Here is a 27482-nt window from a genome sequence, read left to right on the forward strand (position 1 = left end):
CAGTAGGAGTGACCGGGAAGGCATTGTGTCCATTGGGATTGTGTACATTGGGAGTGAATTAGAAGAGGTTTGGGTCCTTTGGGATTGTGTACAGTGGGAGTGAACGGGAAGGGATTTAGGTCCATTGGGATTGTGTACAGTGGGAGTGAACGGGAAGGTGTTTGGGTCCATGGGGATTGTGCACAGTGGGAGTGAACGGGACGGGCTTTTGGTCCATTGGGAATGTGTACAGTGGGAGTGAACAGGAAGGGATTTAGGTCCATTGGGATTGTGTACAGTGGGAGTGAATGGGAAGGCGTTTGGGTCCATTGAGATTGTGTACAGCGGGAGAGAAAGGGAAGGGGATTGGGTCCATTGGGAGTGTGCACAGTGGGAGTGAACGGGACGGGCTTTCGGTCCATGGGGATTGTGCACAGTGGGAGTGAACGGGATGGGCTTTCGGTCCATTGGGATTGTGTACAGTGGGAGTGAACAGGAAGGGATTTAGGTCCATTGGGATTGTGTACAGTGGGAGTGAATGGGAAGGCGTTTGGGTCCATTGAGATTGTGTACAGCGGGAGAGAATGGGAAGGGGATTGGGGCCATTGTGATTGTTTGCAGTGGGAATGAACGGGATGGGATTTGGATCCATTGGGATTGTGTAAAGTGGAAGTGAATGGAAAGATTTTTGTTTTCATTGGGATTGTGTACATTGGGAGTGAACGGGAAGGATTTTGTGTCCATGGGGATTGTGTACAGTGGGAGTGATAGGAAGGGGTTTGTGTCCATTGTGATTGTGCACAATGTGAGTGAATGGGAAGGGGTTTTGGTGCATTGGGATTGTGTACAGTGGGAGTGAATGGGAAGGGTTTTTGGTGCTTTGGGATTGTATACAGTTGAAGTGAACGGGAAGCTTTTTAGGTCCATTGGAATTGTGTACAGTCGGAGTGAAGAGAAGGTGTTTGGTATGACTGGGATTGTGCAGAGTGGGAGAGAATGGGAGGAGTTTTGGGTCCATTGGTATTGTATAAAGTGGGAGTTAAGGAGACGGGGTTTGAGGGCACTCAGGTGGTGTACAGTCGGAGTGAACGGAATGGGCTTTTGGGCCATTGTTATTGAGTACACTGGGAATGAACGGGAAGGGATTTAGCTAAATTGGGATTGTATACAGTGAGAGTGAACGGGAAGGGATTTGTGTTCATTGGGATTGTGTATAGTGGGAGTGAACAGGATGGGCTTTGGGTCCATTGGGATTGTGTACAGTTGGAGTGAACTGGAAGGTCTTTGGGTACATTGGGCTTGTTTACAGTGGGAGTGAAGGGGAAGGAGTTTGGTTCCATTGAGATTGTGTACAGTGGGAGTGAACATGAATGGGTTTGGGTCCATTGGTATTCTGTACAGTGGGAGTGAGTGGGAAGGGGTTTGGGTCCATTGGGATTGTGTACAGTGGGAGTAAGCAGGAAGTGGTTTGGGTCCATTGGGATTGTGTACAGTGGGAGCGAATGGGACGGGGTTTTGTTCCATTGAGATTGTGGACAGTGGGAGCGAACGGGAAGGGGTTTGGGGTCCATTGTGATTGTTTACAGTGGGAGTAAGCAGGAAGAGGTTTTGGGTCCATTGGGATTGCGTACAGTGGGAGTAAATGGGACGGTGATTCGGTCCACTGGGATTGTTTACAGTTTGAGTGAATGGGAAGGCGTTTGGGTCCATTGGGATTGTGTACAGTGGGAGTGAACAGGAAGGGGTTTGGTGTCCATTGGGTTTGTGTACAGTGGGAGTAAATGGGACGGTGATTCGGTCCATTGGGATTGTTTACAGTTTGAAAGAACGGGAAGGGGTTTGGGTCAATGGGGATTGTGTACAGTGGGAGAGAACGGAATGGGGTTTGGGTTCATTGAGATTTTATACAGTTGAAGTGAACGGGAAGGGTTTGGGGTCCATTGGGTTTGTGTACAGTGGGAGTAAACGGGAATGTGTTTGGTATTATTGGGATTGTGTACAGGGGGAATGAATAGGAAGGGGTTTGGGTCTATTGGGATTGTGTACAGTGGGAGTGAACGGGAAGATGTTTGGTATAATTGGGATTGTGTACAGTGGGAATGAACGGGAATGGATTTGGTTCCATTGGGATGGTGTAGAGTGGGAGAGAATTGGAAGTTGTTTGGGTTTTTGTAAATTGGGTTTTTGTAAATTGGGAGTGAACGGGACTGGGTTTGGGGGCATTCAGGTGATGTACAGTCGGAGTGAGCGGAATGGGGTTTGGGGCCATCGTGACTGTGTACAGTGGGAGTGAACGTTAAGTGGTTTGGGTCCATTGGGATTGTTTACAGTGGGAATGAAGGGGAAGGGGTTTGGGTCCATTGGGATTGTATACTGTGAGAGTGAATGGGAAGGGTTTTGTGTCCATTGGGATTGTGTACAGTGGGAGTGAACGGGAATTGTTTTGGGTGCATGGGGATTGTGTACAGAGGGAGTGAACGGGAAGGGGTTTGGGTCCATTGGGATTGTGTACAGTGGAAGTGAACAGAAGGTGTTTGGTATGATTGGGATTTTTTAGAGTGGGAGAGAACGGGAAGAGTTTTGGGTCCATTGGGATTGTGTAAAGTGGGAGTGAAGGAGAAGGGATTTGGGGGCATTCAGTTGGTGTACAGTCAGATTGAATGGAATGGGGTTTGGGGGCATTGTTTTTGTGTACAGTGGGAATGAACGGAAAGACATTTGGTTCCATTGGAATTGTATGCAATGAGAGTGAACGGGAAGGGTTTTGTGTTCATTGGGATTGTGTATAGTGGGAGTCAACAGGATGGGGTTTGGGTCCATTGGGATTGTGTACAGTTGGAGTGAACTGGAAGGGCTTTGGGTCCATTGGGCTTGTTTACAGTGGGAGTGAAGGGGAAGGAGTTTGGTTCCATTTGGATTGTTTACAGGGGATTGAGTGGGAATGGTTTTGGTTCCAGTGGGATTGTGTACAGTGGGAGTAAGCAGGAAGGGATTTGGGTCCATTGGGATTGTGTAGAATGGGAGTGAACAGGAAGGGATTTGGGTCCATTGGGATTGTGTACAGTGGGAGTAAGCAGGAAAGGGTTTGGGTCCATTGGTGTTGTGTACAGTGGGAGTGAACAGGAAGGGGTTTGGGTCCATTGGGATTGTGTACTGTGGGAGTAAGCAGGAAGGGGTTTGGGTCCATTGGGATTGTGTACAGTGGGAGTGAACAGGAAGAGGTTTGGGTCCATTGGAAATGTCTAGGAAGTAGTTTGGCTCCATGGGGATGGTGGACAGTAGGAGTGACCGGGAAGGCATTGTGTCCATTGGGATTGTGTACATTGGGAGTGAAATAGAAGGGGTTTGGGTCCATTGGGATTGTGTACAGTGGGAGTGAATGGGAAGGCGTTTGGGTCCATTGAGATTGTGTACAGCGGGAGAGAATGGGAAGGGGATTGGGTCCATTGGGAGTGTGTGCAGTGGGAGTGAACGGGACGGGCTTTCAGTCCATTGGGATTGTGTACAGTGGGAGTGAATGGGAAGGGGTTTGTGTTGATTGGAATTGGGTACAGTGGGAGTGAACGAGAAGGGGTTAGTTGTCCTTAGGGATTGTGTACAGTGGGAGTGAACGTGAAGGGTTTTGGGTCCATTGGGATTGTGTACAGTGGGAGTAAATGAGACGGTGATTCGGTCCACTGGGATTGTTTACAGTTTGAAAGAACGGGAAGGGGTTTGGGTCAATGGGGATTGTGAACAGTGGGAGAGAACGGAATGGGGTTTGGGTTCATTGAGATTTTATACAGTTGAAGTGAACGGGAAGGGTTTGGGGTCCATTGGGATTGTGTACAGTGGGAGTAAACGGGAATGTGTTTGGTATTATTGGGATTGTGTACAGTGGGAATGAACAGGAAGGGGTTTGGGTCTATTGGAATTGTGTACAGTGGGAGTGAACGGGAAGATGTTTGGCATAATTGGGATTGTGTACAGTGGGAATGAACGGGAATGGATTTGGTTCCATTGGGATGGTGTAGAGTGGGAGAGAATTGGAAGTTGTTTGGGTTTTTGTAAATTGGGTTTTTGTAAATTGGGAGTGAACGGGAATGGGTTTGGGGGCATTCAGGTGATGTACAGTCGGAGTGAGCGGAATGGGGTTTGGGGCCATCGTGACTGTGTACAGTGGGAGTGAACGGGAAGTGGTTTGGGTCCATTGGAATTGGGTACAGTGGGAGTGAATGGGAAGATGTTTGGTATAATTGGGATTGTGTACAGTGGGAATGAACGGGAATGGATTTGGTTCCATTGGGATGGTGTAGAGTGGGAGAGAATTGGAAGTTGTTTGGGTTATTGTAAATTGGGTTTTTGTAAATTGGGAGTGAACGGGAATGGGTTTGGGGGCATTCAGGTGATGTACAGTCGGAGTGAGCGGAATGGGGTTTGGGGCCATTGTGATTGTTTGCAGTGGGAATGAACGGGATGGGATTTGGATCCATTGGGATTGTGTAAAGTGGGAGTGAATGGGAAGATTTTTGTTTCCATTTGGATTGTGTACATTCGGAGTGAACGGGAAGGATTTTGTGTCCATGGGGATTGTGTACAGTGGGAGTGATAGGAAGGGGTTTGAGTCCATTGTGATTGTGCACAATGTGAGTGAATGGGAAGGGGTTTTGGTGCATTGGGATTGTGTACAGTGGGAGTGAATGGGAAGGAGTTTTGGTGCATTGGGATTGTATACAGTTGAAGTGAACAGGAAGCTTTTTAGGTCCATTGGAATTGTGTACAGTCGGAGTGAAGAGAAGGTGTTTGGTATGACTGGGATTGTGCAGAGTGGGAGAGAATGGGAGGAGTTTTGGGTGCATTGGTATTTTGTAAAGTGGGAGTTAAGGAGACGGGGTTTGAGGGCACTCAGGTGGTGTACAGTCGGAGTGAACGGAATGGGCTTTTGGGCCATTGTTATTTAGTACACTGGGAATGAACGGGAAGGGATTTAGCTAAATTGGGATTGTATACAGTGAGAGTGAACGGGAAGGGATTTGTGTTCATTGGGATTGTGTATAGTGGGAGTGAACAGGATGGGCTTTGGGTCCATTGGGATTGTGTACAGTTGGAGTGAACTGGAAGGTCTTTGGGTACATTGGGCTTGTTTACAGTGGGAGTGAAGGGGAAGGAGTTTGGTTCCATTGAGATTGTGTACAGTGGGAGTGAACATGAATGGGTTTGGGTCCATTGGTATTCTGTACAGTGGGAGTGAGTGGGAAGCGGTTTGGGTCCATTGGGATTGTGTACAGTGGGAGTGAACGGAAAGGGGTTTTGGTCCATTGAGATTGTGTACAGTTGAAGTGAATGGGAAGGTGTTTGGGTCCATTGAGATTGTGTACAGTGGAAGTGAACAGAAGGTGTTTGGTATGATTGGGATTTTGTAGAGTGGGAGAGAACAGGAAGAGTTTTGGGTCCATTTGGATTGTGTAAAGTGGGAGTGAAGGAGAAGGGATTTGGGGGCATTCAGTTGGTGTACAGTCGGATTGAATGGAATGGGGTTTGGGGGCATTGTTTTGTGTACAGTGGGAATGAACGGAAAGACATTTGGTTCCATTGGAATTGTATGCAATGAGAGTGAACGGGAAGGGTTGCGTTCATTGGGATTGTGTATAGTGTGAGTCAACAGGATGGGGTTTGGGTCCATTGGGATTGTGTACAGTTGGAGTGAACTGGAAGGGCTTGGGGTCCATTGGGCTTGTGTACAGTGGGAGTGAAGGGGAAGGAATTTGGTTCCATTTGGATTGTTTACAGTGGGAGTGAGTGGGAATGGTTTTGGTTCCATTGGGATTGTGTACAGTGGGAGTAAGCAGGAAGGGGTTTGGGTCCATTGGGATTGTGTACAATGGGAGTGAACAGGAAGGGATTTGGGTCCATTGGGATTGTGTACAATGGGAGTAAGCAGGAAAGGGTTTGGGTCCATTGGTGTTGTGTACAGTGGGAGTGAACAGGAAGGGGTTTGGGTCCTTTGGGATTGTGTACAGTGGGAGTGAACAGGAAGGGGTTTGGGTCCTTTGGGATTGTGTACAGTGGGAGTAAGCAGGAAGGGGTTTGGGTCCATTGAGATTGTGTACAGTGGGAGTGAACAGGATGGGGTTTGGGTCCATTGGGATTGTGTAGGAAGTGGTTTGGCTCCATGGGGATTGTGGACAGTAGGTGTGAACGGGAAGGCATTGTGTCCATTGGGATTGTGTACATTGGGAGAGAATTAGAAGGTGTTTGGGTCCATGGGGCTTGTGTACAGTGGGAGTGAACAGGACGGGCTTTCAGTCCATTGGGATTGTGTACAGTGGGAGTGAACAGGAAGGGATTTAGCTCCATTGGGATTGTGTACAGTGGGAGTGAATGGGAAGGCGTTTGGGTCCATTGAGATTGTGTACAGCGGGAGAGAATGGGAAGGGGTTTCGGTCCATTGGGAGTGTGTGCAGTGGGAGTGAACGGTACGGGCTTTCAGTCCATTGGGATTGTGTACAGTGGGAGTGAATGGGAAGGGGTTTGGTGTCCATTGGGATTGTGTACAGTGGGAGTGAACGAGAAGGGGTTTGGTGTCCATTGGGATTGTGTACAGTGGGAGTGAACGGGAAGGGTTTTGGGTCCATTCGGATTGTGTACAGTGTGAGTAAATGGGACTGTGATTCGTTCCACTGGGATTGTTTACAGTTTGAAAGAACGGGAAGGGGTTTGGGTCAATGGGGATTGTGTACAGGGGGAGAGAACGGAATGGGGTTTTGGTTCATTGAGATTTTATACAGTTGAAGTGAACGGGAAGGGTTTGGGGTCCATTGGGATTGTGTACAGTGGGAGTAAACGGGAATGTGTTTGGTATTATTGGGATTGTGTACAGTGGGAATGAACAGGAAGGGGTTTGGGTCTATTGGGATTGTGTACAGTGGGAGTGAATGGGAAGATGTTTGGTATAATTGGGATTGTGTACAGTGGGAATGAACGGGAATGGATTTGGTTCCATTGGGATGGTGTAGAGTGGGAGAGAATTGGAAGTTGTTTGGGTTTTTGTAAATTGGGTTTTTGTAAATTGGGAGTGAACGGGAATGGGTTTGGGGGCATTCAGCTGATGTACAGTCGGAGTGAGCGGAATGGGGTTTGGGGCCATTGTGATTGTGTACAGTGGGAGTGAACGGGAAGTGGTTTGGGTCCATTGGGATTGGGTACAGTGGGAGTGAACGGGAAGGGGTTTGGGTCCATTGGGATTGTGTACAGTGGGAGTGAACGGGAAGGGGTTTGGGTCCATTGGGATTGTATACTGTGAGAGTGAATGGGAAGGATTTTGTGTCCATTGGGATTGTGTACAGTGGGAGTGAACGGGAAGGGGTTTGGGTCCATTGGGATTGGGTACAGTGGGAGTGAACGGGAAGGGGTTTGGGTCCATTGGGATTGTGTACAGTGGGAGTGAACGGGAAGGGGTTTGGGTCCATTGGGATTGTGTACAGTGGGAGTGAACGGGAAGGGTTTTGGGTCCATGGGGAGTGTGTACAGTGGGAGTGAACGGGAAGGGGTTTGGGTCCATAAGGATTGTGTACAGTGGGAGGGAACGGAAAGGGGTTTTGGTCCATTGAGATTGTGTACAGTTGAAGTGAATGGGAAGGTGTTTGGGTCCATTGGGATTGTGTACAGTGGAAGTGAACAGAAGGTGTTTGGTATGATTGGGATTTTGTAGAGTGGGAGAGAACGGGAAGAGTTTTGGGTCCATTGGGATTGTGTAAAGTGGGAGTGAAGGAGAAGGGATTTGGGGGCATTCAGTCGGTGTACAGTCGGATTGAATGGAATGGGGTTTGGGGCCATTGTTTTTGTGTACAGTGGGAATGAACGGAAAGACATTTGGTTCCATTGGAATTGTATACAATGAGAGTGAACGGGAAGGGTTTTGTGTTCATTGGGATTGTGTATAGTGGGAGTCAACAGGATGGGGTTTGGGTCCATTGGGATTGTGTACAGTTGGAGTGAACTGGAAGGGCTTTGGGTCCATTGGGCTTGTTTACAGTGGGAGTGAAGGGGAAGGAGTTTGGTTCCATTTGGATTGTTTACAGGGGATTGAGTGGGAATGGTTTTGGTTCCATTGGGATTGTGTACAGTGGGAGTAAGCAGGAAGGGGTTTGGGTCCATTGGGATTGTGTACAGTGGGAGTAAGCAGGAAGGGGTTTGGGTCCATTGGGATTGTGTAGAATGGGAGTGAACCGGAAGAGGTTTGGTATTGGGATTGTGTACAGTGGGAGTGAACGGGAAGAGGATGGTTGTCCATTCGGATTGTGTACAGTGGGAGTGAATGGAAAGGGGTTTGGCTCCATTAGGATTTTGTAATGTGGGAGTGAACGGGAAGGGTTTTGGGGTCCATTGGGATTGTGTACATTAGGAGTGAAACAGAAGGCGTTTGTGGTCCATTGGGATTGTGTAGATTGGGAGTGAATTGGAAGGCGTTTGGTATAATTGTGATTGTATACAATGGGAGTGAACAGGAAGGTGTTTGGGTACATTAGGATTGTGAGTGGTGGGAGTGAACGGGAAGGGGTTTGGGGTCCATTGGAATTGTGTACAGTGGGATTGAAGGGGAAGGGATTGGGGCCATTGAGATTAAGTACAGTGGGAGTGAACGGGAAGGGGTTTGGGTCCATTGGTATTGCGTACAGCAGGAGTGAAGGGGAAAGGGTGTGGGACCATTGGGATTGTGTACAGTGAAAGTGAACAGGCAGCGTTTTGAGTCCATTGGCATTGTGTACAGTAGGAGTGAACGGGAAGTGGTGTGGGTCCATGGGGATTGTGTACAGTTGGAGTGAACTAGATGAGTTTTGGGTCCATTGGAATTGTGTACAGTGGGAGTGAACGGGAAGGGGTTTGTGTCCATTGGGATTGTGTACAGTGGGCGTGAACGGGAATGGGATTGTGTCCTTAAGGATTGTTTACAGTGGGAGTGAGTGGGAAGGGGTTTGGTTCCATTTGGATTGTTTACAGTGGGAGTAAACGGTAAGGGGTTTGGGGCCATTGGGATTGTGTACAGTGGGAGTGAATGGGAAGAGGTTTGGGGTCCATTGCGATTGTGTAAAGTGGAATTGAATGGGTAGGGGCTTGGGTCTATTGGGAATGTGTACAGTGGGATTGAACAGGAAGTGGTTTGGCTCCATGGGGATTGTGCACAGTAGGACTGAACGGGAAGGGATTTGTGTCCATTGGGATTGTGTACAGCGGGAGTGAATTAGAAGGGGTTTGGGTCCATTGGGATTGTGTACAGTGGGAGTGAACAGGACGGGATTTAGGTCCATTGGGATTGTTTACAGTGGGAGTGAACGGGAAGGGATTTAGTTCCATTGGGATTGAGTACAGTGGGAGTGAACTGGAAGGCGTTTGGGTCCATTGGGATTGTGTGCAGCGGGAGTGAACGGGAAGGGGTTTGTGTCCATTGGGATTGTGTACAGCAGGAGAGAGTGGGACGGGCTTTCGGTCCATTGGGATTGTGTACAGTGGGATTGAAGGGGAAGGGGTTTGGGGCCATTGTGATTATGTACAGTGGGAGTGAACGGGAAGAGGTTTGGGTCCATTGGTATTGCGTACAGCAGGAGTGAAGGGAAGGGGTGTGGGTCCATGGGGATTGTGGACAGTGGGAGTGAACAGGATGGTGTTTGGCTCCATTGGGATTGTGTACAGTTGGAGTGAACTGAAAGGGGTTTGGGACCATTGGTATTGTGTACAGTGGGGGTGAAGGGGAGGGGATTTTGCTCCATTGAGATGGCTTACAGTGAGATGGAACGGATTGGGGTTTGGGCCCATTGGGATTGTGTACAGTGGGAGTGAACGGGAAGGGGTTTTGGGTCCATTGGGATTGCGTACAGTGGGTGTGAATGGGAAGGGGTTTGGGGTACATTGGGATTGTGTACAGTGGGAGTGAACAGGAAGGGGTTTGGGTCCATTGTGATTGTGGACAGTGGGAGTGAACAGGATTGGCTTTGGGTCCATTGGGATTGTGTACAGTTGGAGTGAACTGAAAGGGGTTTGGGACCATTGGGATTGCGTACAGTGGGGGTGAAGGCGAAGGGTTTTCGCTCCATTGAGATGGCGTAGAGTGAGAGTGAATGTATTGGGGCTTGGTTCCATGGGGATAGTGTATAGTGGGAGTGAACAGAAAGTGGTTTGTTTCCATTGAGATTTTATACAGTGTAAGAGAACAGGAACGGTTTGGGTTCCATTGGGATTGTGCACAGTGGGAGTGAATGGGAAGGGGTTTGGGTCCATTGGGATTGTGTACAGTCGGTGTGAATGGGAAGGGGTTTGGGTCCATTGGGATTGTGTACAGTGGGAGTGAACGGGAAGGGGTTTGGGTCCATTGGGATTGTGTACAGTGGGAGTGAACGGGAAGGGGGTTGGGTCCATTGGGATTGTGTACAGTGGGAGTGAACGGGAAGTGGTTTGTGTCCTTTGGGATTGTGTACAGTGGTAGTGAACGGGAAGGGGTTTGGGTCCATTGGGATTGTGTACAGTGGGAGTGAACGGGAAGGGGTTTGTGTCCTTAGGGATTGTGTATAGTGGGAGTGAACGGAAAGGGGTTTGGGTCCAGTGGGATTGTGTACAGTGGCAGTGAACAGGAAGGGGGTTGGGTCCATTGGGATTGTGTACAGTGGGAGTGAACGGGATGTGGTTTGTGTCCTTTGGGATTGTGTACAGTGGTAGTGAACGGGAAGGGGTTTGGGTCCATGGGGATTGTGTACAGTTGGAGTGAACGGGAAGGGGTTTGTGGCCTTTGTGATTGTGTACAGTGCGAGTGAACGGGAAGGGGTTTGGGTCCTTAGGGATTGTGTATAGTGGGAGTGAACGGAAAGGGGTTTGGGTCCAGTGGGATTGTGTACAGTGGCAGTGAACAGGAAGGGGTTTGGGTCCATTGGGATTGTGTCCTTTGGGGTTGTGTACAGTGGGAATGAACGGGAAGTGGTTTGTGACCATGGGGATTGTGTACAGTGGGAGTAAACAGGAAGAGTTTTGTGTCCATTTTGATTGTGTACAGTGGTAGTGAACGGGAAGGGTTTTGGGTCCATTGTTATTGTGTACAGTGGGAGTGAACGGAAAGGTGTTTGGGGTCCGTTTGTATTGTGTACAGTGAGAGTGAACGGGAAGGGAAATGGCTCCATTGGGATTGTGTACAGTGGGAGTGAATGTGAAGGGGTTTGGGTCCATTGAGATTGTGTACAATGGGAGTGAACCAGAAGACGTTTGGTATTGGGATTGTGTAAAGTGCGAGTGAACGGGAATGGGTTTGGGGTCCATTGGGATTGTGTACATTGGGAGTGAAACAGAAGGGGTTTGGGGTCCATTGGGATTGTGTAGATTGGGACTGAACGGGAAGGGTTTCGGTATAATTGGAATTGTATACAGTGGGAGTGAACAGGAAGGAGTTTGGGGACATGAGGATTGTGAGCGGTGGGAGTGAACGGGAAGGGGTCTGGGGTCCATTGAGATTATGTACAGTGGGATTGAATGGGAAGAGTTTTGGGTCCATTGGTATTGCCTACAGCAGGAGTGAACGGGAAAGGGTGTGGTACCATTGGGATTGTGTACAGTGGGAGGGAAGGGGAAGGGCTTTGGGGCCATTGAGATTATGTACAGTGGGAGTGAACGGGAAGGGGTTTGGGTCCATTGGCATTGCGTACAGCAGGAGTGAACGGGAAAGGGTTTGAATCCATGGGGATTGTGTACAGTGAGAGTGAACGGGAAGGGTTTTGGGTCCATTGAGATTGTGTCCTTTGGGCTTGTGTATAGTGGGAATGAATGGGAAGTGTTTTGGGACCCTGGGGATTGTGTACAGTGGGAGTGAACAGGAAGAGTTTTGTGTCCATTTTGATTGTGTACAGTGGGAGTGAACGGGAAGGGGTTTGGGTCCATGGGGATTGTGTACAGTTGGAGTGAACGGGAAGGGGTTTGTGTCCTTTGGGATTGTGTACATGGTAGTGAACGGGAAGGGGTTTGTGTTCTTTGGGATTGTGTACATGGTAGTGAACGGGAAGGGGTTTGGGTCCATTGGGATTGTGTACAGTGGGAGTGAACAGGAAGGGGTTTGTGTCCTTAGGGATTGTGTACAGTGGGAGTGAACGGAAAGTGGTTTGCGTCCAGTGGGATTGTGTACAGTGGGAGTGAACAGGAAGGGGTTTGGGTCGATGGGGATTGTGTATAGTTGGAGTGAATGGGAAGGGGGTTTGTGTCCTTTGGGATTGTGTACAGTGGGAGTGAATGGGAAGGGGTTTGGGTCCATTGGGATTGTGTACAGTTGGAGTGAACGGGAAGGGGTTTGTGTCCTTAGGGATTGTGTACAGTGGGAGTGAACGGAAAGGGGTTTGCGTCCAGTGGGATTGTGTACAGTGCGAGTGAACAGGAAGGGGTTTGGGTCCATTGAGATTGTGTCCTTTGGGATTGTGTACAATGGGAATGAACGGGAAGTGGTTTGGGACCATGGGGATTGTGTACAGCAGGAGTGAACAGGAAGAGTTTTGTGTCCATTTTGATTGTGGACAGTGGGAGTGAACGGGAAGGGTTTTGGGTACATTGTTATTGTGTACAGTGGGAATGAACAGGAAGGGGTTTGGGTCCATGGGGATTGTGTACAGTAGCAGTAAACAGGAAAGAGTTTTGGGTCCATTGGGGTTGTGGACAGTGGGTGTGAACAGGATGGGGTTTGGGTCCATTGGGATTGTGTACATCTGGAGTGAACTGAAAGGGGTTTGGGACCATTGGGATTGTTTACAGTGGGGGTGAAGGGGATAGGATTTCAGTCCATTGAGATGGCGTACAGTGAGAGTGAACGGAATGGGGTTTGTGTCCATTGGGATTGGGTACAGTGGGAGTGAACGGGAAGGGCTTTTGTGTCCATTGGGATTGGGTACAGTGGGAGTGAACGGGAAGGGCTTTTGTGTCCATTGGGATTGTGTACTGTGGGAGTGAACAGGAAGGGGTTTGGGGTCCATGGGGATTGTGTACAGTGGGAGGGAAGGGGAAGGACTTTGGGGCCATTGAGATTATGTACAGTGGGAGTGAACGGGAAGGGGTTTGAATCCATGGGGATTGTGTACAGTGAGAGTGAACGGGAAGGGTTTTGGGTCCATTGAGATTGTGTCCTTTGGGATTGTGTACAGTGGGAATGAATGGGAAGTGTTTTGGGACCATGGGGATTGTGTACAGTGGGAGTGAACAGGAAGAGTTTTGTGTCCATTTTGACTGTGGAGAGTGGGAGTGAACGGGAAGGAGTTTGGATCCATTGGGGTTTTGCACAGTGGGCGTGAACGGAAAGGGGTTTGGGGTCCATTGTTATTGTGTACAGTGGGAGTGAATGCGAAGGCGTTTGGGTCCATTAGGATTGTGTACAGTGGGAGTTAACGGAAAGGGGTTTGGAGTCCATTTGTATTGTGTACAATGAGAGTGAACGGGAAGGGATTTGGCTCCATTGGGATTGTGTACAATGGGAGTGAACTGGAAGAGTTTTGGTATTGGGATTGTGTACAGTGGGAGTGAACAGGATGGGGTTTGGGTCCATTGGGATTGTGTACATCTGGAGTGAACTGAAAGGGGTTTGGGACCATTGGGATTGTTTACAGTGGGGTTGAAGGGGATAGGATTTTGGTCCATTGAGATGGCGTACAGTGAGAGTGAACGGAATGGGGTTTGTGTCCATTGGGATTGGGTACAGTGGGAGTGAACGGGAAGGGCTTTTGGGTCCTTTGGGATTGTGTACAGTGGGAGTGAACGGGAAGGGGTTTGGGGTCCATTGGGATTGTGTACATTGGGAGTGAAACAGAAGGCGTTTGTGGTCCATTGGGAATGTACAGATTGGGAGTGAACTGGAAGGCGTTTGGTATAATTGGGATTGTATACAGTGGGAATGAACAGGCAGCGTTTTGAGTCCATTGGCACTGAGTACAGTAGGAGTGAACGGGAAGTGGTGTGGGTCCATGGGGATTGTGTACAGTTGGAGTGAACGGGAAGAGTTTTGGGTCCATTGGGATTGTGGACAGTGGGAGTGAACAGGATGGGGTTTGGGTCCATTGGGATTGAATACAGTTGGAGTGAACTGAAAGGGGTTTGGGACCATTGGGATTGTGTACAGTGGGGGTGAAGGGGAAGGGATTTCAGTCCATTGAGATGGCGTACATTGAGAGTGAACGGAATGGTGTTTGTGTCCATTGGGATTGTGTAAAGTGGGAGTGAACTGGAAGGGGATTGTGTCCTTTGGTATTGTGTACAGTGGCAGTGAACGGGAAGGGGTTTGGGTCCATGGGGATTGTGTAAAGTTGGAATGAATGGGAAGGGGTTTGTGTCCTTTGGGATTGTGTACAGTGCGAGTGAACGGGAAGTGGTTTGTGTCCTTAGGGATTGTGTACAGTGGGAGTGAATAGGGATTTGGCTCCATTGGGATAGTGTACAGTGAGAGTGAACAGGAAGGGGTTTCAGTCCATTGTTTACAGTGGGAGTGAGTGGGAAGGGGTTTGGTTCCATTTGGATTGTGTACAGTGGGAGTAAACGGTAAGGGGTTTGGGGTCCATTGCGATTGTGTACAGTGGGACAGAGTGGGAAAGGGTTTGGTTCCATTGGGATTTTGTACAGTGGGAGTGAACGTGAAGTGGTTTGGTTTCATTGGGATTATGTAAAGTGGAATTGAATGGGTAGGGGCTTGGGTCCATTGGGAATGGGTACTGTGGGAGTGAACAGGAAGTGGTTTGGCTCCATGGGGATTGTGGACAGTAGGACTGAATGGGAAGGGATTTGTGTCCATTGGGATTGTGTACAGTGGGAGTGAATTAGAAGGGCTTTGGGTCTATTGGGATTGTGTACAGTGGGAGTGAACAGGAAGGGGTTTGGGGTCCATTGGGATTGTGTGCAGTGGGAGGGAAGGGGAAGGGCTTTGGGGCCATTGAGATTATGTACAGTGGGAGTGAACGGGAAGGGGTTTGGGTCCATTGGCATTGCATACAGCAGGAGTGAACGGGAAAGGGTTTGAATCCATTGGGATTGTGTACAGTGAGAGTGAACGGGAAGGGTTTTGGGTACATTGAGATTGTGTCCTTTGGGCTTGTGTACAGTGGGAATGAATGGCAAGTGTTTTGGGACCATGTGGATTGTGTACAGTGGGAGTCAACAGGAAGAGTTTTGTGTCCATTTTGAATGCGTACAGTGGGATTGAACGGGAAGGGGTTTGGGTCCATGGGGATTGTGTACAGTGGTAGTGAACGGGAAGGTGTTTGTGTCCTTTGGGATTGTGTACAGTGGTAGTGAACGGGAAGGGGTTTAGGTCGATGGGGATTGTGTATAGTTGGAGTGAATGGGAAGGGGGTTTGTGTCCTTTGGGATTGTGTACAGTGGGAGTGAATGGGAAGGGGTTTGGGTCCATTGGGATTGTGTACAGTTGGAGTGAACGGGAAGGGCTTTGTGTCCTTAGGGATTGTGTACAGTGGGAGTGAACGGAAAGGGGTTTGTGCCCAGTGGGATTGTGTACAGTGGGAGTGAACAGGAAGGGGTTTGGGTCCATTGAGATTGTGTCCTTTGGGATTGTGTACAATGGGAATGAACGGGAAGTGGTTTGCGACCATGGGGACTGTGTACAGCAGGAGTGAACAGGAAGAGTTTTGTGTCCATTTTGATTGTGGACAGTGGGAGTGAACGGGAAGGGTTTTGGGTACATTGTTATTGTGTACAGTGGGAATGAACAGGAAGGGTTTTGGGTCCATGGGGATTGTGTACAGTAGGAGTAAACAGGAAAGAGTTTTGGGTCCATTGGGATTGTGGACAGTGGGAGTGAACAGGATGGGGTTTGGGTCCATTGGGATTGTGTACATCTGGAGTGAACTGAAAGGGGTTTGGGACCATTGGGATTGTTTACAGTGGGGTTGAAGGGGATAGGATTTTGGTCCATTGAGATGGCGTACAGTGAGAGTGAACGGTATGGGGTTTGTGTCCATTGGGATTGGGTACAGTGGGAGTGAACGGGAAGGGCTTTTGGGTCCTTTGGGATTGTGTACAGTGGGAGTGAACGGGAAGGGGTTTGGGGTCCATTGGGATTGTGTACATTGGGAGTGAAACAGAAGGCGTTTGTGGTCCATTGGGAATGTACAGATTGGGAGTGAACTGGAAGGCGTTTGGTATAATTGGGATTGTATACAGTGGGAATGAACAGGCAGCGTTTTGAGTCCATTGGCACTGAGTACAGTAGGAGTGAACGGGAAGTGGTGTGGGTCCATGGGGATTGTGTACAGTTGGAGTGAACGGGAAGAGTTTTGGGTCCATTGGGATTGTGGACAGTGGGAGTGAACAGGATGGGGTTTGGGTCCATTGGGATTGAATACAGTTGGAGTGAACTGAAAGGGGTTTGGGACCATTGGGATTGTGTACAGTGGGGGTGAAGGGGAAGGGATTTCGGTCCATTGAGATGGCGTACATTGAGAGTGAACGGAATGGTGTTTGTGTCCATTGGGATTGTGTAAAGTGGGAGTGAACTGGAAGGGGATTGTGTCCTTTGGTATTGTGTACAGTGGCAGTGAACGGGAAGGGGTTTGGGTCCATGGGGATTGTGTAAAGTTGGAATGAATGGGAAGGGGTTTGTGTCCTTTGGGATTGTGTACAGTGCGAGTGAACGGGAAGTGGTTTGTGTCCTTAGGGATTGTGTACAGTGGGAGTGAATAGGGATTTGGCTCCATTGGGATAGTGTACAGTGAGAGTGAACAGGAAGGGGTTTCAGTCCATTGTTTACAGTGGGAGTGAGTGGGAAGGGGTTTGGTTCCATTTGGATTGTGTACAGTGGGAGTAAACGGTAAGGGGTTTGGGGTCCATTGCGATTGTGTACAGTGGGACAGAGTGGGAAAGGGTTTGGTTCCATTGGGATTTTGTACAGTGGGAGTGAACGTGAAGTGGTTTGGTTTCATTGGGATTATGTAAAGTGGAATTGAATGGGTAGGGGCTTGGGTCCATTGGGAATGGGTACTGTGGGAGTGAACAGGAAGTGGTTTGGCTCCATGGGGATTGTGGACAGTAGGACTGAATGGGAAGGGATTTGTGTCCATTGGGATTGTGTACAGTGGGAGTGAATTAGAAGGGCTTTGGGTCTATTGGGATTGTGTACAGTGGGAGTGAACAGGAAGGGGTTTGGGGTCCATTGGGATTGTGTGCAGTGGGAGGGAAGGGGAAGGGCTTTGGGGCCATTGAGATTATGTACAGTGGGAGTGAACGGGAAGGGGTTTGGGTCCATTGGCATTGCATACAGCAGGAGTGAACGGGAAAGGGTTTGAATCCATTGGGATTGTGTACAGTGAGAGTGAACGGGAAGGGTTTTGGGTACATTGAGATTGTGTCCTTTGGGATTGTGTACAGTGGGAACGAATGGCAAGTGTTTTGGGACCATGTGGATTGTGTACAGTGGGAGTCAACAGGAAGAGTTTTGTGTCCATTTTGAATGCGTACAGTGGGATTGAACGGGAAGGGGTTTGGGTCCATGGGGATTGTGTACAGTGGTAGTGAACGGGAAGGTGTTTGTGTCCTTTGGGATTGTGTACAGTGGTAGTGAACGGGAAGGGGTTTAGGTCGATGGGGATTGTGTATAGTTGGAGTGAATGGGAAGGGGGTTTGTGTCCTTTGGGATTGTGTACAGTGGGAGTGAATGGGAAGGGGTTTGGGTCCATTGGGATTGTGTACAGTTGGAGTGAACGGGAAGGGGTTTGTGTCCTTAGGGATTGTGTACAGTGGGAGTGAACGGAAAGGGGTTTGTGCCCAGTGGGATTGTGTACAGTGGGAGTGAACAGGAAGGGGTTTGGGTCCATTGAGATTGTGTCCTTTGGGATTGTGTACAATGGGAATGAACGGGAAGTGGTTTGGGACCATGGGGACTGTGTACAGCAGGAGTGAACAGGAAGAGTTTTGTGTCCATTTTGATTGTGGACAGTGGGAGTGAACGGGAAGGGTTTTGGGTACATTGTTATTGTGTACAGTGGGAATGAACAGGAAGGGTTTTGGGTCCATGGGGATTGTGTACAGTAGGAGTAAACAGGAAAGAGTTTTGGGTCCATTGGGATTGTGGACAGTGGGAGTGAACAGGATGGGGTTTGGGTCCATTGGGATTGTGTACATCTGGAGTGAACTGAAAGGGGTTTGGGACCATTGGGATTGTTTACAGTGGGGTTGAAGGGGATAGGATTTTGGTCCATTGAGATGGCGTACAGTGAGAGTGAACGGAATGGGGTTTGTGTCCATTGGGATTGGGTACAGTGGGAGTGAACGGGAAGGGCTTTTGGGTCCTTTGGGATTGTGTACAGTGGGCGTGAACGGGAAGTGGTTTGGGGTACATTGAGATTGTGTACAGTGGGAGCGAATGGGAAGGGGTTTGGCGTCCAATGGGATTGTGTACAGTGGGACTGAGTAGGAAAGGGTTTGGTTTCATTAGGATTGTGTATTTTGGGATTGTGTACAGTGGTAATGAACGGGAAGGGGTTTGGGTCCATGGGGATTGTGTTCAGTAGGAGTGAATGGGAAGGGGTTTGTGTCCTTTGGGATTGTGCATAGTGGGCGTGAATGGGAAGTTGTTTTTGTCCTTAGGGATTGTGTACAGTGGGAGTGTACGGCAAGCGTTTTGTGTCCATTGGAATTGAGTAGAGTGGGATAGAACGGGAAAGGGTTTGGGTCCATTGGGATTGTGTAAAGTTGGAGTGAAGGGGAAGGGGTTTGTGTCGTTTGGGATTGTGTACAGTTGTAGTAAACGGGAAGGGGTTTGGGTCCATGGGGATTGTGTAAACTTGGCGTCAATGGGAAGGGGTTTGTGTCCTTTGGGATTGTGTACAGTGGGAGTGAACGGGAAGGGGTTTGGGTCCATTGGGATTGTGTACAGTTGGAGTGAACGGGAAGGGGTTTGTGTCCTTAGGGATTGTGTTCAGTGGGACTGAACGGGAAGGGGTTTGGGTCCATTGAGATTGTGTACAGTGAGAGTGAACAGGAAGGGGGTTCATTCCATTGTGATTGTGTACAGTGAGAGTGAACGGGAAGGGTTTTGGGTCCATTGAGATTGTGTACAGTGGGAGTGACCGGGAAGGGATTTGGGTCCATTGGGATTGTTTACAGTGGGTGTGAGTGGGAAGGGGTTTGGTTCCGTTTGGATTGTGTAAGTGGGAGTAAACGGGAAGGGGTTTGGGTCCATTGTGATTTTGTACAGTGGGAGTGAACGGGAAGGGGTTTGTGTTGATTGGAATTGTGTACAGTGGGAGTGAACAGGAAGCCTTTTGTGTCCATTGGGATTGTGTACTGTGGGAGTGAACAGGAAGGGGTTTGGGGTCCATGGGGATTGTGTACAGTGGGAGGGAAGGGGAAGGGCTTTGGTGCCATTGAGATTATGTACAGTGGGAGTGAACGGGAAGGAGTTTGGGTCCATTGGCATTGCGTACAGCAGGAGTGAATGGGAAAGGGTTTGAATCCATGGGGATTGTGTACAGTGAGAGTGAACGGGAAGGGTTTTCGGTCCATTGAGATTGTGTCCTTTGGGATTGTGTACAGTGGGAATGAATGGGAAGTGTTTTGGGACCATGGGGATTGTGTACAGTGGGAGTGAACAGGAAGAGTTTTGTGTCCATTTTGATTGTGGAGAGTGGGAGTGAACGGGAAGGGGTTTGGCTCCATGGGGACTGTGTACAGTGGGAGTGAACGGGAAGGAGTTTGGATCCATTGGGGTTTTGCACAGTGGGCGTGAACGGAAAGGGGTTTGGGGTCCATTTGTATTGTGTACTGTGGGAGTGAATGCGAAGGCATTTGTGTCCATTGGGATTGTGTACAGTGGGAGTGGGTGGGAAGGGGTTTGGCTCCATTGGGATTGTGTACAGTGGGAGAGAATGGGAAGGGGTTTGGGTCCATTGAGATTGTGTACAATGGGAGTGAACTGGAAGAGTTTTGGTATTGGGATTGTGTACAGTGGGAGTGAACGGGAAGGGGTTTGTTGTCCATTCGGATTGTGTACAGTGGGAGTGAATGGGAAGGGGTTTGGATCCATTGGGATTGTGTAAAGTGGGAGTGAACGGGAAGGGGTTTGGGGTCCACTGGGATTGTGTACATTGGGAGTGAAACAGAAGGCGTTTGTGGTCCATTGGGAATGTATAGATTGGGAGTGAACTGGAAGGCGTTTGGTAGAATTGTGATTGTATACAGTGGGAATGAACAGGAAGGGTTTTGGGTACATTAGGATTGTGAGCAGTGGGAGTGAACGGGAAGGGTTTTGGGGTCCATTGGAATTGTGTACAGTGGGATTGAAGGGGAAGGGTTTGGGGCCTTTGAGATTATGTGCAGTACGAGTGAATGGGACGGTGTTTGGGTCCTTTGGTATTGCGTACAGCAGGAGTGAACGGGAAAGGGTGTGGGACCATTGGGATTGTGTACAGTGAGAGTGAACAGGCAGCGTTTTGCGTCCATTGGCACTGAGTACAGTAGGAGTGAACGGGATGTGGTGTGGGTCCATGGGGATTGTGTACAGTTGGAGTGAACGGGAAGAGTTTTGGGTCCATTGGGATTGTGGACAGTGGGAGTGAACAGGATGGGGTTTGGGTCCATTGGGATTGAATACAGTTGGAGTGAACTGAAAGGGGTTTTGGACCATTGGGATTGTGTACAGTGGGGGTGAAGGGGAAGGGATTTCGGTCCATTGAGATGGCGTACATTGAGAGTGAATGGAATGGGGTTTGTGTCCATTGGGATTGTGTACAGTGGGAGTGAACTGGAAGGGGATTGTGTCCTTTGGTATTGTGTACAGTGGTAGTGAACGGGAAGGGGTTTGGGTCCATGGGGATTGTGTAAAGTTGGAATGAATGGGAAGGGGTTTGTGTCCTTTGGGATTGTGTACAGTGCGAGTGAACGGGAAGTGGTTTGTGTCCTTAGGGATTGTGTACAGTGGGAGTGAATAGGGATTTGGCTCCATTGGGATAGTGTACAGTGAGAGTGAACAGGAAGGGGTTTCAGTCCATTGTGATTGTGTAAATTGAGAGTGAACAGGTAGGGTTTTGGGTCCATTGAGATTGTGTCCTTTGGGATTGTGTACAGTGGGAGTGACCGTGAAGTGGTTTGGGTCCATTGGGATTATTTACAGTGGGAGTGAGTGGGAAGGGGTTTGGGTCCTTTGGGATTGTGTACAGTGGGTGTGCCGTGAAGGGGTTTGGGTCCATTGGGATTGTTTACAGTGGGAGTGAGTGGGAAGGGGTTTGGTTCCATTTGGATTGTGTACAGTGGGAGTAAACGGTAAGGGGTTTGGGTCCATTGCGATTGTGTACAGTGGGAGTGAACGGGAAGAGGTTTGGGGTCCATTGGGATTTTGTACAGTGGGAATGAACGTGAAGTGGTTTGGTTTCATTGGGATTATGTAAAGTGGAATTGAATGGGTAGGGGCTTGGGTCCATTGGGAATGGGTACTGTGGGAGTGAACAGGAAGTGGTTTGGCTCCATGGGCATTGTGGACAGTAGGACTGAATGGGAAGGGATTTGTGTCCATTGGGATTGTGTACAGTGGGAGTGAATTAGAAGGGCTTTGGGTCCATTGGGATTGTGTACAGTGGGAGTGAACGGGACGGGATTTAGGTCCATTGGGATTGTTTACAGTGGGAGTGAACGGGAAGGCATTTGGGTCCATTGATATTGTGTACAGCGGGAGTGAACGGGAAGGGATTTGGATCCATGGGGATTGTGTACAGTGAGAGTGAACGGGAAGGGTTTTGGGTCCATTGAGATTGAGTCCTTTGGGATTGTGTACACTGGGAATGAACGGGAAGTGCTTTGGGACCATGGAGATTGTGGACAGTGGGAGTGAACAGGAAGAGAATTGTGTCCATTTTGATTGTGGACAGTGGGAGTGAACGGGAAGGGGTTTCGGTCCATTGGGGTTGTGTACATTGGGAGTGAACAGAAAGGGGTTAGGTGTCCATTTTTATGGTGTACAGTGGGAGTGAATGCGAAGGGGTTTGGGTCCATTAGACTTGTGTGCAGTAGGACTTAACGGAAAGGGGTTTGGAGTCCAAATGTATTGTGTACAGTGGGAGTGAATGGGAAGGGATTTGGCTCCAATGGGATTGTGTACAGTGGGAGTAAACGGGAAGGGGTTTGGGTCCATTGGGATTGTGTACAGTGGGAGTGAATGGGAAGGGGTTTGGGTCCATTGAGATTGTGTACAATACGAGTGAACCGGAAGAGGTTTGGTATTGGGATTGTGTACAGTGGGAGTGAACGGGAAGGGGTTTGTTGTCCATTCGGATTGTGTACAGTGGGAGTGAACGGGAAGGGATTTGGCTCCATTGGGATTTTGTAAAGTGGGAGTAAACGGGAATGGGTTTGGGGTCCATTGGGATTGTGTACATTGGGAGTGAAACAGAAGGGGTTTGTGGTCCATTGGGAATGTGTAGATTTAGAGTGAATGGGAAGGGGTTTGGTATAATTGGGATTGTATACAGTTGGAATGAACAGGAAGGGTTTTGGGTACATTAGGATGGTGAGCGGTGGGAGTGAACGGGAAGGGGTTTGGGTCCATTGGATTGTGTACAGTGGGATTGAAGGTGAAGGATTTGGGGCCATTGTGATTATGTACAGTGGGAGTGAACGGGAAGGGGTTTGGTGCCATTGAGATTGTGTAGAGTGAGAGTGAACAGGCAGTGGTTTGAGACCATTGGCATTGTGTCCAGTAGGAGTGAACGGGAAGGGGTGTGGGTCCATGGGGATTGTGCACAGCTGGAGTGAACGGGAAGAATTTTGGGTTCATTTGGGATTGTGGACAGTGGGAGTGAACTGGATGGGGTTTGGGTCCATTGGGATTGTGTACAGTTGGAGTGAACTGAAAGGGGTTTGGGACCATTGGGATTGTGTACAGTGGGAGTGAACGGGAAGTGGTTTGGTACCATTGGGATTGTGTACAGTGGGAGAGATTGGGACGGGCTTTGTGTCCAGTGGGATTGTTTGCAGTGCGATTGAACAGGAAGGGGTTTGGTTCCATTGGGATTGTGTACAGTGGGACTGAATGGGAAGGGGTTTGGTTCCATTGGGATTGTGTACAGTGGGAGTGAAGGGGAAGGTGTTTGGCTCCATTGGGATTGTGTGCAGTGGGAGTGAACAGGAAGTGGTTTGGGTCCATTGGGATTGTGTGCAGTGGGATTGAACAGGAAGGGGTTTGGTTCCATTGGGATTGTGTACAGTGGGACTGAATGGGAATGGGGTTGATTCCATTGGGATTGTGTGCAGTGGGATTGAACAGGAAGGTGTTTGGCTCCATTGGGATTGTGTACAGTGGGAGTGAAGGGGAAGGTGTTTGGCTCCATTGGGATTGTGTACAGTGGGAGTGAACAGGAAGTGGTTTGGGTCCATTGGGATTGTGTGCAGTGGGAGTGAACAGGAAGTGGTTTGGGTCCGTTGGGTTGGTACACAGCGGATCTGAACGGGAAGGTGTATGGGTCCATTGGGGTTGTGTACAGTGGGAGTGAACGGGAAGGGGTTTGGGTCCATTGGGATTGTGTACAGTGGGAGTGAACGGGAATGGTTTTGGCTCCATTGGGATTGTGTAAAGGCCGATTGAAGGGGAAGGGGTTTGGGGCCTTTCAGGTGGTGTATAATCGGAGCGAACGGAATGGGGTTTGGGGCCATTCTGATTGTGTACAGTGGGAATGAACGGGAAGGAATTTGGTTCCATTGGGATTGTGCACAGTGAGAGTGAACAGGAAGGGTTTTGTGACAATTGGGATTGTGTATAGTGGGAGTGAACGGGAAGGGGTTTGGGTCCATTGAGATTGTGTTCCGTGGGAGTGAACTGGAAGGGGCTTTTGTTGATTGGGATTGTGTACAGTGGGAGTGATCGGTAAGGGGTTTGGTTCCATTGGGATTGTGTACAGTGGGATTGAACATGATGGGGGTTGGGTCCATTGGGATTGTGTACAGTCGGAGTGAATGGGAAGGAGATTGGTATAATTGGGATTTTGTACAGTGGGAGTGAACGTGAAGGGATTCAGTTCCATTTGGATTGTGTACAGTGGGAGTGAATGGGAAGGGGTTTAGGTCCATTGGGATTGTGTATAGTGGGAGTGAATGGGAAGGGGTTTGGGTCCTTTGAGATTGCGTACAGAGCGAATGAACGGGAAGAGGTTTGGTATAATTTGGATTGTATACAGTGGGAGTGAATGGGAAAGGGTTTGGGTCCATTGGGATTGTGTACAGTGTGAGTGAATGGGAAGGGGTTTTGGGTCCATTGGGATTGTGTACAGTGGGCGTGAATGGGAAGGGGTATGGGGTACATTGGGATTGTGTACAGTGAGAGTGAAAAGGGAAGGGGTTTGGGGTACAATGGGATTGTGTACAGTGGGACTGAGTAGGAAAGGGATTGGTTTCATTGGGATTGGGTACAGTTGGAGTGAACGGGAAGGGGTTTGTGTCCTTAGGGATTGTGTACAGTGGGAGTGAGTAGAAAAGGGATTGGTTTCATTGGGATTGTGTACAGTGGGAGTGAACAGCAAGGGTTTTGTATCCATTGGAATTGAGTAGAATGGGAGAGAACGGGAAAGGGTGTGGTTCCATTATGATGGTGTACATTGGGTGTGCACAGGATGGGGTATGGGTCCATTGGGATTGTGTACAGTTGGAGTGAATTCGAAGGGTTTGGGTCCATTGGCATTGTGGACAGTGGGAGTGAAGGGGAAGGGAATTGGCTACATTGAAATGGCGTACACTGAGAGTGAATGGGATGGGGTTTGGGTCCATTGGGATTGTGTACAGTGGGAGTGAACAGGAAGGCGTTTAGGTCCATTGGGATTGTGTACAGTGGGAGTGAATGGGAAGGGGTTTGTAGTCCTTCGGGATTGTGTACAGTCGGAGAGAATGGGAAGGGGTTTGGGTCCATTTGGATTGTGTACAGTGGGAGTGAACGGAAAGGGTTTCGGGTCCATTGGGATTGGGTACAGTGGGAGTGAACGGGAAGGGTTTTGTGTCCATTGTGATTTTGTACAGTGGCAGTGAACAGGAAGGGGTTAGAGTCCATTGTGATTGTGTACAGTGGGAGTAAACGGAAAGGGGTTTGGGTCTCTTGGGATTGTGTACAGTGGGAGTGAACAGGATTGGGTTTGGGTCCATTGTGATTGTGTACAGTGGGAATGAACGGGAAGGGGTTTGGGTCCATTGGGATTGTGTACAGTGGGAGTGAACAGGAAGGCGTTTGGGTCCATTTGGATTGGGTACAGTGGGAGTGAATGGGAAGGGTTTGGGTCCATTGAGATTGTGTACAGTGGGAGTGAACAGGAAGAGCTTTGGGTCCATTTTGATTGTGGACATTTGGAGAGAACGGGAAGAGTTTTGGGTCCATTGGGATTGTGTACAGTGGCAGTGAACCTGAACAGCTTTGGGTCCATTGTGATTGTGTACAGTGGGACTGAACAAGTTGGGTTAATGTCCCTTTGGGATTGTGTACAGTGAGAGTGAATGGGAAGGGGTGTGGATCCATTGGGATTGTGTACTGTGGGAGTGAACGTGAAGAGTTTTGGGTCCATTGGGATTGTATACAGTGGGAGTGAATGGGAAGAGATTTGTGTACATTGTGATGGTGTACATTGGGAGTGAACAGGATGGGGTTTGGGTCCATTGGGATTGTGTACAGTTGGAGTGAAGGGGAAGGGAATTGGGTCCATTGAAATGCCATACACGGAGAGTGAACGGGATGGGGTTTGGGTCCATTGGGATTGTGTACAGTGGCAGTGAATGGGAAGGGATTTGGTGTGATTGGGATTGTGTACAGTGGGAGTGATCAGGAAGGGATTTGGGTCCTTTGAGATTGTGTACAGTGTGAGTGAATGGGAAGGGGTGTGGGTCCATTGGGATTGCATCACGTGGCAGTGAACAGGAATAGATTTGGGTCCATTGGGATTGTTGGGTCCATTGTAAAGTTGGATTGAATGGGTAGGGATTTAGGGTCCATTGTGATTGTGTACAGTGGGAGTGATCAGTAAGGGTTTTCAGGACAATTTGTATTGTGTACAGTGGGAGTGAACATGAATGGATTTGTGTCCATTGGTTTTGTGTACAGTGGGAGTGAATTAGAAGGGGTTTGGGTCCATTGGGATTGTGTACAGTGGGAGGGAATGGGAAGGGATTTAGGTCCATTGGGATTGTGTAAAGTGGGAGTGACCGGGAAGGCGTTTGGGTCCTTTGAGATTGCGTACAGTGGGAATGAACGGGAAGAGGTTTGGTATAATTTGGATTGTATACAGTGGGAGTGAATGGGAAAGGGTTTGGGTCCATTGGGATTGTGTACAGTGGGAGTGAATGGGAAGGGGTTTGGGTCCATTGGGATTGTGTACAGTGGGAGTGAACAAGAAGGGGTTTGGGTCCATTGTGATCATGTACAGTGGGAGTGAATGGGAAGGGAATTGGGTCCATTGGGATTGTGTACAGTGGGAGTGAACGGAAAGGTGTTTGTTACAATTGGGATTGAATACGCTGGGAGCGATCGGAAAGGGGTTGGGTATATTACGATTGTGAGCGGTGGGAGTGAACAGGAAGGTGTTTGTGTTGATAGGGATTGTGTACAATGGGAGTGAACGGGAAGGGGTTTGGGGTCCATTGTCATTGTGTACAGTGGGAGTAAATGGGAAGGGGTTTGGGTCTCTTGGGATTGTGTGCAGTGGGAATGAACCGGATGGGGTTTGGATCCACTGGTGTTGTCTACTGTGGGAGTGAACGGGAAGTGGTTTGGGTCCAAGGGGATTGTATAGAGTGGGAGTGAACGGGAAGGGGTTTCTGTCCATTGGGATTGTGTACAATGTGAGTGAATGGGAAGGGGTTTGGGTCCATTGAGATTGTGTACAGTGGGAGTGAACTGGAAGGGTTTGGGTCCATTGGCATTGTGGACAGTGGGAGTGAAGGGGAAGGGAATTGGGTCCATTGAAATGCCATACACGGAGAGTGAACGGGAAGGGATTTGGTTTGATTGGGATTGTGTACAGTGGGAGTGATCAGGAAGGGATTTGGGTCCTTTGGGATTGTGTACTGTGGGACTGAACGGGAAGGGGTGTGGGTCCATTGGGATTGTATCAAGTGGCATTGAACAGGAATCGATTTGGGTCCATTGGGATTGTTGGGTCCATTGTAAAGTTGGATTGAACGGGTAGGGATTTAGGGTTCATTGTCATTGTGTACAGTGGCAGTGATCAGAAAGGGTTTTCAGGACAATTTGTATTGTGTACAGTGGGAGTGAACATGAATGGATTTGTGTCCATTGGTTTTGTGTACAGTGGGAGTGAATTAGAAGGGGTTTGGGTCCTTTGGCATTGTGTACAGTAGGAGGGAATGGGAAGGTATTTAGGTCCATTGGGATTGTATACAGTGGGAGTGACCGGGAAGGCGTTTGGGTCCTTTGAGATTGCGTACAGTGGGAATGAACGGGAAGAGGTTTGGTATAATTTGGATTGTATACAGTGGGAGTGAATGGGAAAGGGTTTGGGTCCATTGGGATTGTGTACAGTTGGAGTGAA

This window comes from Carcharodon carcharias (assembly GCF_017639515.1).
Source record: "Carcharodon carcharias isolate sCarCar2 chromosome 35 unlocalized genomic scaffold, sCarCar2.pri SUPER_35_unloc_7, whole genome shotgun sequence".
NCBI lineage: Eukaryota > Metazoa > Chordata > Chondrichthyes > Lamniformes > Lamnidae > Carcharodon > Carcharodon carcharias.